Source organism: Tyto alba, unplaced genomic scaffold (assembly GCF_018691265.1).
Source record: "Tyto alba isolate M040663 unplaced genomic scaffold, T.alba_DEE_v4.0 Super-Scaffold_46, whole genome shotgun sequence".
Taxonomy (NCBI): Eukaryota; Metazoa; Chordata; class Aves; order Strigiformes; family Tytonidae; genus Tyto; species Tyto alba.
Window position 1 is genome coordinate 9845667 of NW_024881322.1, and position 12409 is coordinate 9858075.

Here is a 12409-nt window from a genome sequence, read left to right on the forward strand (position 1 = left end):
TATTTTCATTTTTTCAGAGGGAATGTCATGACCCTTACTGTATTGGAACTTTATTTAATTTGTGTCAGGTATGTGTACAGATGATGCTACACTTGAAAGAGTAAGTATGGAAGACAAAACACTGTCCAGTTACATGGCTTCTGGTTCTCAATAAAGAACTCAAAACTGACTCTCCCTGATATAAAGCCAATCTTCCTTCTTGTCATCCTTCTCCTTACAGGGACATGTCCCTAAGAGGGGCTGTAGTTCCTAATGATGGGGTGGGGTGGGGTGGGTGTGCTTCTTTTTCTTAACAGGGGGACAAAACATCTGGAGGGAAAGAACATAGGGCAGAGCAGAAGGAATTTTGCTCCGCTAGAGCAGGGGAGGACCCAGATGCTCCGAGAGAATTACCAGTCATACCACCTCAAGAGAAAGGGAATTAATAAAAAATTCTGCCTGTGGTAATCACTGCTCCTGTTCCCACCTTTCCACAGGAGCAGCGTGGGGGCAGGGTATTAATTTATTACAGTATTCTAGTTCTGTATTCGTTTTACAGTTTTTGCAATTAAGAACAGTAAAAAGTGGTGGTTTGTGGCTGTTTTTTTTAAGAGACAAAATAAATGAGCACTATGAAAGTAGCACACTCAGATAGGGGCAGACATGGTTTTAGGGGCCTATGCTGGGCTAGACTCTAATTGCAAATGATAACATATGTAAGGTAGTGACACACGATTCCTCTTTACGAGACCACTCCTGAACTCCTGCCAAAAATCCCTCTGTATGCCACTTAGTGCTTCAAGACAATGGAAGAATAATGACAGGTCTGTAAAATCTGCTGGAATTGACAGTTCTTATTGTTCCAAAAACTTTTTGTGACGCACAGGAGTTTTCAGATTAGCACTGCACAATGTTTAACAAAATGGGTGTCAAGCAAATCAATGGGCTTTTCACGATTCACTTGTCTTTGTTTTACTGCTGTTCCATTTTTATTCTGTGCTTCGTGTTGCTTTGTTGTGTGCACTTGCCATCTGAGATGTGAGTGTGCATGTACTGAACAGGGAGCAAGAGCTTTCTGTGACTTGGCATGATGCTCTATGTGAGCCAACTTTTCCTAAAGATGTTTTTTTTCCAGACACAAAAATAAGGAAATGTTCTCATTTGAGCGGTTAATCTCACTTGGAGTTATGACTGTCTGCAATTCATTTGGATGTAAACACATTGAGCCATCTGAAGAAGCGTATTTGGTTTGTAGTTTGTGTAAAAGTTGTACCTACTCACTTGAATAATGGAGTGAAAACAAAAATACAACTGAGGCAAAACTGAAGACTGGCAGCTGTAGCATCTGCTTAAAACATGAATGACCACAATGTTTTTACTGAGACTGAAGGAGGGTGAAGACCCAGGGAAAGAATGAAATATTCAAGTTTAGTATCTCTGGACACACATAAAACCTCCCCTTCTGGATTTCTGCTCTACACTTCCAGTATAGACTAACATATGGGAATGAGGCTCTGTGAGCAGACGAAGGATAACCCATTAAGTTCAAAGCCCATGGAAACAAGTGGAGTGTCCATTCCACTCGGGTTTTCAACATTACTGTTGCTGAGGCAAATAGAGAGGAAAAATAGCCTGCTGCCTTTGTAAAAATCTTGCTCTTCCAAGAAAAACGTATGCATAAGACTGAAGATCAGATCAATGTCTGGTGGCTTCTCGTGTAAGTCAGTGGAGGCATGCCAATTTGGTCTGGCACCAAGCATTTTAGAAGACATATGAGCCCATCGAACGAAGTGTTTTCCAATGCAACCAATTAAAGCTACCCCAAGATAGCATTTTTCAGTTTCTGCATCCTTCCAACTGCTGCCAGCATGCCACAGCTCTCACTGAAGCCTACTCACTCCTCTGTTGCTGGAACTCTTATAGACTGGGAATCTGAAACGCCTCTCCCACATAGATCATCCCCAAGCACTAACGACAAGCAACTGTTCTCTACACCATCAGGTCAAAAATCTAATGCAAGCATGGCTTTCACTGCAACGCGACTTTTTCTACCTCAGCAACCACTGTGGTTTGAAGCCCTCAAACAAACTGATCCAATGCACTATCCAAAGCTTAGCAGTTATAGGCTGTCTCTCTCCCTCCCTGTCCCTTTCCTTTTATCTGCTAATGCACAGGGATAGACAAGCAAACAAATCCCTTCAAACAGGGTTATGGGAGATACAGGAACTCTATCAGTCACACAGTATTTGCCTAATGCTCGTGACTAAAGTCGAGAGGTTGATGTTGTTTGAACTATACCCCTGGACCACTAACAAGAACTAAAATATTCCTAAGAGTTGCAGTGACCTTAAAGGACAATGTTCTCCTAGGATTTCACGTTATCAATCAGAAAATAAAGCAGAAGGTAGTAAGTGTAGAATTATAAAACCCAAAAGGTGCAATGGAGCTTTCAGAACCACCAGCCTGGAACCAGGAACAAACCATGCCCAGGTGTGCAAGAGCCCAAGCTCTCCCTCAGCTTTTTATGGAATATCTCAGCCTAAATCAAAGCATGGGGAGTGGGCACATCTCTTTGCCTAGACTGCCATACATGATGGGATTTTCAGCTACATCAGTGCTAAGTGAATACAAATGAATGATACAAGCCCCTGGGGAAGGTGATATAGCAGCTAAATATCTGCTTCATTTCAAAAATTTCATTCTTGGCACTTGCATCACTGCTAAACAAAAATAAGTAATGCAATAAGAGCTAACGGTTATCTCTTTTCTGCATAGATTAGGAAAATTACATTGTTTTTAAGCCCAGTGACACAGGATGCCTGGGGCCATAATTTCAATAAAAGACAATTCAAACATCCCTGGGAAACACAGGGAAAAGTGACTTACATCTATGTCTTCAGAAAAGGCAATAATTCAAGCTTAATGAGGGGTCCTCCTGCATTTGTGATACACTGGGTTAAACACTCGAAAGTACACAGAGGAGCTTAATATAGCCTTCACCAACAGACACTCTCACTGTACCGATGCATTGAATTCTATGTATGTTCTGTATTTTTCTAATTTATTTTGATCAAACAGTTTTTGAAAACACTGTCAATTCTTCTTGGCATCAACCCTGAGACAATGCCGACACCTGTAACTGAAGGCGTAAGCTCCACAGACACACCTTCCTGCAACAACTTGAAAGGCAGTATCTTAAAAGGAAAGCTGACCAGTTAAGACATATCTAAAAAAAAAAAAAAAAAATCACACCCTCAGCCTGAGATTCCCAGGCAGCAATGTGACTTCCCAGCAGCTCCCAACACTGGGAAAGGAAGTTGTGCGTTTAGTTCTAAAATGCACACAAGACACCAAAAATGGATCCCTCAAAAGCAGCCAGATTCATATGATATTTACATCTAGTTTGGCTACTATAAAATTCCTGATACACATGACTAGCTCAGGCAGAGAGTGAAAATACAGGAAGTTTTTTCTAAATCTTTTTGTTCCTATTTCTATCCCTTCTCCTATGTATTTTCACAAACCAGTTAAGATAACCACAGCCTCTGAGAGGGTTAAGCAGAGAGACATCCACGAGCTCCGTGCAGCAAAGCTCCCAGTCTAACGGCAAATACCTGATAAAACATGAACAATGCTGAGCCGAATTCATGGCTGGTGTAACTCAAGTAACCCCAGAGGGTTACAGAGGGACAGGCTGCATACATCCCCCCTCCCCCTTCTAAATATACCGTTTCTGCTTCACAGAATCAAAAGCAGAGTCCCAACAGGCAAAGGAATCAACTTCTAACTCATGCCCCGCAACGGTGGAAAAGGAAACTCTCCACACTTTTCATGTACTCACCTGTTTCATCAACAAATGGGGAAGCTTTTGAATTAAATGTGTTTTTTAAAAGCTTCCTCCAAAGAAGAAATTAATTAAAACAAAAAAAGAACATAAAGGGCAGGAAAAGCGATGGTTCTATGTGCTGAACACAGCAATGAATGATGAGCAACTTGTGTTTTCTTGGCTCGGGTTCTGAACTAATGTTTGACAAACCATTGTAAAAACGTGCCTGTTATTATTATACTGACACCACAGACGCTGGTGGCTACATATGGGCACTGTGGACTTTTGTGCCTGTGATATTCTGCTCCATGTGCTTCGCTTTCCTTTTCAAACACCTAGGCACTCTGAAATGCCCTGGAGACTAGAGCATCCTTCCACAGACTAATCTTAATAGGCTAAACAACCACCCAAGGCAGTGCAAACAGCTAACTAGTTTGTCCGATGCCTGAAACCGTTAGGAAGAACACGTCTTGCTACACGCGAAAGAAAACCGAGAAATTCTTCACGCTATTTGCAGTTGTCACTGATTCGCTTTTGCTATTCCCTGAACCCATTTATTTGTCTCTGCCCGGGCTGAAATAGCAGGATAAAGTACAGGGATTTACTTACAGAGATCCCGTAGCTCCATCCTTCCCGACGACAAATTCGCCTCCCACACGACAGTGAGCGAATGACTTAATGCTGCTTTTTGCGGCAAGCACAATGCGCGCGAGCGGCAGATGGTCTCCGACGAAGCTCTCTAACGAGATCCGTCCTCGGCGTAGCCATGTGAGAGGAGCAGAAACACACACCCCCCCCCCCCCCCTTTCCTCCTTCGCGCACACCTTTGCCTGCTCCCCGGTCCCCGCGCCGCCGGGGCGAGCGTGTAGCTTTGCTTATGTCGCGGGTACCCGGCGGCCGGTCGGGCTCCCATTGGCACAGCCGGGCCGCCGCAGCCAATCGCCGCCCGCTCCCGTTTCGGGGAAACTCCTGCCCATTTATTTAGCATCTTGGGAGACCATATTTCCGAGGAAGAGCGCCGCTCCCCTAGCATCCTACCATCAAACCGGGGGAAATAAATAAATCAGAGCTCCCCACCTCTGCGTCTCTCCCCTCTCTGCCTGCTGGTTGTTTTTTTTTTTTGTTTGTTTGTTTTTTGTTTTGTTTTGTTTTCCCAGGGCCCGGTGCTCGCCGGAGGGAGCGAGGCAGCACCGGTGGGGACCCGGCGCCCGCGTCCACCTTGGCGGGGGCTGCGGGGGAGCGTGCCGGAGCTCCACAATTACTCGCTCCATCGCCATGGAAACCGCCTGGATGCAGCGGGCTGGATTTGTGTAGCACATCTGCTGCCAGGCTCATAATCAACTGCAATCTCATCTTTTTCTCCTCTGCTCTCGCTGCTTATTTGATTGAGAGTTTGCTTTCTCTTTTCATACACGCTGGGAAAGTACACGCAGACAGAGCTGAGCACACGCTGACTTTCCCCCTGCGCAAACACACTGCGTTACGCATACGTATATGAACATAGGTACATGAGCAGCATTCACTTGTATGCATGCATTTGCTAAAGTAGTACACTCCCTGTGTACCCAAGTAATACACATTACTTGTATTTTAAGTTTGAGTAATGGACCAGCACAAGACTGCTGTACGGGCTGTCAAAATACTACATTTCACTTTCCAGTTCCATAAATTGCATCTGTCCAAAATGGGGTCAAAATCTGACAAGACTATTATAGAACTTCCTAAGCAATCTGCTGTTTTGCTGGTGGGCTTCAAAAATTATATCTGGTACCGACAGACGGTGACCTGAGTCTTCAGGCAACTAATTCTACACTGGGTGTTCCCTATTCTGCCCAAGGCCTGATGAAACATGCCACCAGGAAAACTTGACGCACAAAAATGTTGTTACCTGTGGATATAAAACTCTGTCCTACCTTCTGACAATACAAGAAAGGATAGATGACTAGGTCAGAAGAGGAAAGGAAGCAACAGTTGAGAGAGAGAAAAGATTCAAAGGCATTCAATAAATCAGCAAAGGGACTTCGCAGTTGAGGGCAATTTCTGGCAGCTTCTCAAACTTTCTCTGGGACACCTGAAGAAAATCTTTCATTCCCTCTATGCTTCTGTTACTGAAGCTCTAAAATGGGGAGAGTAAATGCATCCATTTATACTACAAAGACAAGTCCAGACAGACTGTAAGACACTGACATACTATTATAATGGTGTTAGAGAAGAATTTCAGATGGAAAAAAGAACACCTTCCCTTTTCATCAACACTTAATTTCATTTATTTAACTAAAAGAAGAATAAAAAATGAAGGCCCTTCTGAAAAAAAAAAAAAAATTCCTGTATTGCTCTAACAGAAGTCCACTGCATTAGCTATTGTAAATAGCAGAGTTTTAAAATGCATTATGACAGAGCCTTGCAGGTAGATTCCCATGTCTACCTGTATAATAAAGTCCACTCCTTGTTAAATGTCTTCTACCTGGGCCTAATCCAGAGTCCAGGAAGGTCTTTGAAGCCCACTGGTCTAGTGCTCAAGAGCAAGGCCAAGACGAGAGCTACACCAGGAGATCTAGCTTTTCAGGACACCTGTCACTCAATTATAATTTCTGACACAGAAACGAGCTTTTAAAAGAACTGTATTTTTTAATGGCTCAGGATGCTGTAAGGATTCACTTCTTGCAATGCTGTACTTCTTCCGGTTTTTCATTTTCCTTTAGAGTAGCACCACCTCCTACTTGCAGCAGCACTATTGCTAGAATCATTACCCTGAGCTTGCAGGCTTTTGCAGGCACTTTTTCAGTTCTGAAACATTAAACTGTGGAAAGATGTTCAATGTACATTTTAGGGGCAGAGTGGCTAACTAAAAAGCCTAGATTTTCTGACAGGACTTGCTAGGAAAAAAGCAATCTTTGCAGTTTCATCCCTCTCACACTCCTCCTTCCACCTAAATCACACAGGGGAGAGGGTGGTCTGAGGGTGTAGAGCATACCTCATCATTTGTGTGAGAATGCTGAAGCAGTTCAGCAGTTCTAACGTTCATTTTGCAAGCTGTTATTGTCATGTCTTATGTAGAGTGCTGTCAATATGTAGAGATTAAAATAGTCATGCAAACCATAAATAAATATAGGAAATGCTACTGGACAACAAAAGCAACTGTGAGATTCTGAGTGGGTCTCTATACCGAATCTTTTTTTTTTTTTTTTTAAGCCAATATTAAATTGGAGAGCTTCTTAATCAAATAAATTCTTTCCTTCTGTTGTATGATACGCAGAGTTCAAAACTCTCCATTAGGCTGTGCTTTGGTAAACAAAGCACTGCTGCAAACAAGTGTAATGAATATCAGTGCAACTTTGAAGTATCTGGAGAAACCTTCCCTTGGCTGAGTTTCCAAAACTCTTTATCTGCATTTCACCCACTGACAGGGAGAAGACTGCGTCTCAGATTAGGGCAACCAGTCAAGAACTCTGAAGACCCATTTTTAAGGACTTTTCCTACCATAGGAAACGAACAGAAGTGACAGAGATCTCTGCTTCTGAAGGCAGCAAGCTGTTAGTTTTAACTTTAAGAAGCCTCACCCTTTGTCACTTTCTTTTCTTAGTAATCTCCCCTGTAAATTGCATTTCCTTTCCTCCCAAGGTTGTGGTGTGAGAATAAACAGACTAAGAATTTTACTGCACTCTAAAGCAGGACAGGGCACAAATACCTCAGAAAACTTTTAAGGGAGATCAAAAATTCAAGGCTAGAAAAATCCAGGCAATTTCAAAGCAACATAATAAATGAGATTTGTGAAAAATCTTCTAAGACAGTGGGATAAAATGATGTCGTTCAACCAAAAGGATCAAAGATTTCCAGGAAGGCTTTACACCGAAGCTGTTACTTGCCAATCTGACAGCAGCTCTCAGCAATATGCTGTCATGGGCTAAGACCTGTTTGTGTGTGGGAGCTGAGGAACAATCAAGGGTGATATAATGCTTACTCATCCTTCTAGATCATGGGGTTTACTTTTTTTTTTAGCCTAGATACCTACACGGTTAAGACAGTTAACCTATTAACACTTCCCAAATGACAGACTCTCTGGTTGGCTCCCAGTGACTCCTCTTCCAGTGCCATGAATTATCCGACAATTCTCAGTATAATTTCCAGCCCTTTCAAAAGTCCATTTGTAGAAGCAGATGATTTGCACCAGGAACATCTGGTCCTATTCATTTATTCCAGGAATACCTACAGATCTCCCTTCCACATCTGTATTGCTGAAGTGGTAGTTAGGACCTAAGCTATAGATAATACAAACAAGCATTTCAGAGACTTTCAAGGACATATTTCACACTTGGTTTGGTTTTCCCCAAATCCTAATATCAGAATACCTTATGCCTCCTTTACCAGAAGCACCCTACACCTTATTTCAAACAAGCAGGTTTGGGGATTTTTGTTTGTTTGTTTCTTCTAATATTACTGCATCTGAAAGGAGTTTTTGGATAGCAATACATTAACACAAATTAAAATGAAAATGCTGGGCCACAGCATAAAGAGATATCTATCATTTCTGCCACTTAAGACAGCCTTACTACAAACCACAAAGCTTATCTGACTAGGAACACCAAGTGATATATAAGCTTCTGAAAACACTGTCAGGAACACAGCTTTGCAAATCAGGTTAGACACGACCTTCAGAGGTGATCTGCCACCACAGCACCCAGAAGGGTCTATATGAATTAGAAAACCACAGAAACTTTCATTCTGCAAAGCGTGGACGGATTTGATTTCCACCATTCATGCACCAATGTGCATGTTCAGTAGTCACTACCTTCTCCTGTACTTTGAGCATCCAAGCCTCTTCCTGCCCCCCAGGCAAGTTGCTCCCCTTCTGAGGATGTATACGTATGTTAAAAGCTTTAAAGATGAAGGTAGGTGCATTAAAGAAAATCTCCACTCATCTTACACAAATGAAATCAGAGCTTTATAGAGTTTCATACAACAGTCTTGGTCATAGACAACAGCAGTCTGGATGATGACTGTCTAGGGGTGTTGAATTTGCAATACTTCATCTTCTCTGACAACTGAAGCTCTTCAGCTAAGCCAAAGACAGCCTACAAACAATCCTGAAATTGGCTACAGGAACTGACATGAATATTTCTCAGTTTTCCTATTGCTAAACGATTACACGTAGTCTGGGTGGTGAAAGGAGACTTCCTAGTCTAGACAGCACGACTGTAGGCTCCATTTCCACCTCCAATGTTAACTCCAAGAAGATCTAAAATGCCTCATGTTTAATGCAGAACCAAAATATCCCCATCTTAAAAGAAAAAAAAAAAAAACCAAAAAAAACCAACAAACAAAAAGAAGAAAGCCACCACAACCACACATAAGAAACCTGGTGTAAAGAAAGGAAGAAAGAGAAACTGGGCTGCTCAGAGGAAGACTATTCTGTCACAGTGAATAGATTCAAAGTTGGATAGATTTTGATACGCACTCATGCAAAAAAGTAAAATTATTTCCAACCTTGACACTGGGAACAGCAGAACCCTATCTGACAAGCAACCTCAAGTGATGTTTGGGTTTGGAGGCAGTGTCATATACAATCATAGTTAGTTTGTCTTTGTATAGCTATCACAAAAATCCCCTTAAAATACACAACTCCCTGCAGCTGTCTGCAACCTTTAATTCTTGCCATTTCAAACATACATAGCAGTCATATAGCATGAGAGGGCACTGAAGAATTTCAAATCAATTATAATAAATCCAGACAGTGGACAGAAACAGGTTTCACAGTACACATCATGAACTTCGAGATTCTTTACATAGCACTCTTAAGTACACAACTGCAAGGGCCACAGAAATCACTTAAGAGTTTTACAAATTCCAGTACATTCAACCTATATGAGCACTATCTGCCAAATCTATCACATATTCATCATCTGCACTTGGGGTTAGGATTGCCCTGCTCTCTCCTTTGCCCCCTTTGTTCAAATGCATATCATATTTTTGCATCCAAAAACCTTTGCAACATGCTGAATGAATTTTCAGTCATGTCATTTTAATCTTAGTTCTCTCATTCACTCACTTAGTTTGGAGCACACGTGGCCAGAACAGAACAATTTCACATCGCTGCAGCATTGCACCTGCAATATTCTTCTACCTTTAGCTACTTCTCCCAGCTTGTGCTTTGCACAGACTACCAAACAAGCAACACAAGCTGGATTTACCTGCAATCCAAACAGCCTGAGACTTCCCTTTAATGCTTGGTCTCCATAAGGCAGGAACTGAGGAATGTACATTGTACTGCTGACACTGTTGAAACAGATTATGCCATGTATGTATTTGGTCTTGCCTCTCCTATATGCATGCAAGCTCCCCTCCACCTTATTTATTAGTGCATTGTGGTTTTCTTCTGGAAATTGCAGATTAAATCTCTACTCAATCATGTGAAATGGCTACAGAATTATTTATTTTCCTTTTCTGCTTTTAACAAAACCAAAGAACAACAGGAGGGACAAAATAAAGGAAAAATTAATCTGTTTCAGGTATCTGAACTTACTCTGATGCTGTCATGGTTCACTGTTTAAATAATGATGCATGATTTATTTTTTCTTAATATGTTAATTACATAAACAGGTACTTAGAAACTACTTAAACAGGAGATTATTTACCCCACTGACTGTAGAAGCCCATGTGTCAGCACATCTGCTGCACAGGAAGATTAAATCTGTTCACAAAAAAACTCATGCTCTCTCTTGCTAATGGGGAAGAGGTTACTAGCGTGAAACCTGAAGCAGAGGCTTTGGGTTTTGTCCAACAGGTCCTTAAGACTGGCACAATGGATAATGTTAGCAAACATCTCTGGATTTCTAAAAAAGCTCTATATACTTGCCTAGGCATTCTGGAAAAAGAAATGGGATTTTTATTCAAGTGAGTTTTCTATGCGTGTGTTTTAATGTCAAAGGCTTCGGCTCTGTGTTACTTAAGAGTAACAATCAGACACCCAGCAGCCTTTAGGGGAACTGTGATTATGCACTTTTAAGACCACAACAGCAATGCTGGTTGATGATGTTTAGAAAGAGTGTACTAAAAACAGCTCAATTACAGAGTTATCTTTGCCTTGGTTCACCTTCCCAGCTGCTGTTGAAGGACCTCCAGCCCATTATTTTAATAGCTGTTGATGAGAGCCTATCCACCATTTATCACATTCATCTGAGGGAAGGGTAAGTGTCAGAAGGCTCTGGAGGTGCAGAAAGGGATTGCCAAGACTACAGTTAATGAGAAGAACAGAAAACATGAGTCTACTTTCCAGGTCTAGCAAGTGCACAACAAGCTTTCTTGAGAAGAACAAGCTCTGTCTGCTTCCATCTCACGTGGGCATGAAAGTCAAATTAATGCTCACATAAGCTGAATGAACAGTTAGGGCTGTTTACCATATAGTTATTTTTTGGCAAGCATACTCTAACAGGAGCAATTTACCGAGTGAACACTTAAGCTTTAGCTAAAAAGGGCAATGCCCTCCATACCCTCATAAAGCAATTTGGAGCACACAAAACGATCTACTGACACTCCTATTCCGTGCCAGGCTCTGGCAGCACGTGTCTGCTCCCATGGGCTTCAGAGCCTTCCTAGGTTAAGCTGGGCTTTGCAAACACCCTCTCCTCAAAGACATTAACAGCCACTTTTTCAATCCATGTACATGGAAATGTACAGCCAAATATACATACCCCAAACATGTGCCACATGCACAACAGAAGCATGCCCACACACGCCCATTCACAGCCAAATGTAGTATAAATAACCTTGCTATATAAATAGGCTTGCTTAAATGAAGTCTCTTGCTTAAATAAGGCTGATATAAATACTCTTCCTTTTATGCTGCCTGTTGCATCTCATGTTTAAGTCTGGAAAGTGGCAACCATGTTGGGATGACTGGAGGAACCTGAGCAAAGCATATTAACACCCCACTCTAAAAGTCAACAGATACGAAGGACAGGTGAGCTCAGCATCCTGATGTAGCATCACTGGTGAAGATTTTGTGAAAAGGAGAAAATGCAGGCAACTTTATTTTGTGTCTCTGTGATATCAAGGTAGATAAATATTAGTAAGACAGGCAATAAGAAATTGCAAACAATCAGAGGAGATCCTTGAGCACTGAAGCAGCAGCCCACACAAAACTAAAGTTATAAAAATAAACCTTACATTCTCAGTTAAAAAAAAAAGAAAGGATAAAAGTATTAGAAAAGAAAAAGTAACTCTCCCCTCTTTCTCTGCATCTTTGGAAGGGCACCAGATGCCTGTCCATACTCCTCACTATGCTTAAGTCTGTATTCATCAATACGGTTTTATGGACATGTTCTGTCTTATCCTTTTCAAAACATTTCAAGAAACTGTTAAGACTGTTTTCTCTGAAGATGGGTAGGAAGGACCGGCTGTCAGAAAGGACTCTCTGAACCTCCCTCCAGCAACCCTACTTCACATTCAGCCCACACACCAGGCCCAGCTTTATCAGTGTTCTGGCTCATTTTGTCAGGGCTGTTGCATCTGTTCAGAACTTCCTTCCCACTAATGAGTCTCTCCCTAATCGATCTTCAGAGTACATATTTCTTCAGTCTCAATCATCCATGAGCTAAAGATGCTGTC

The 12409-nt window shown here is 41.9% G+C and overlaps 1 protein-coding gene across 10 annotated transcripts in view; it reads right to left on the reverse strand.

Moving 5' to 3' along the window:
* The window catches only part of ELMO1 (engulfment and cell motility 1), a 306368-nt gene that overhangs the window by 77259 nt on the left and 216700 nt on the right, over positions 1 to 12409 (reverse strand). The window contains exon 1 of one of the 10 annotated variants that reach the window (XM_032988871.2): positions 4415 to 4603. The exons of the other annotated variants lie outside the window; for them this stretch is intronic. The gene's annotated coding sequence lies outside the window, so the exon portion shown is untranslated. Of the gene's footprint in view, positions 1 to 4414; positions 4604 to 12409 lie in introns of those variants that run through there. 10 annotated transcript variants of the gene reach the window in all.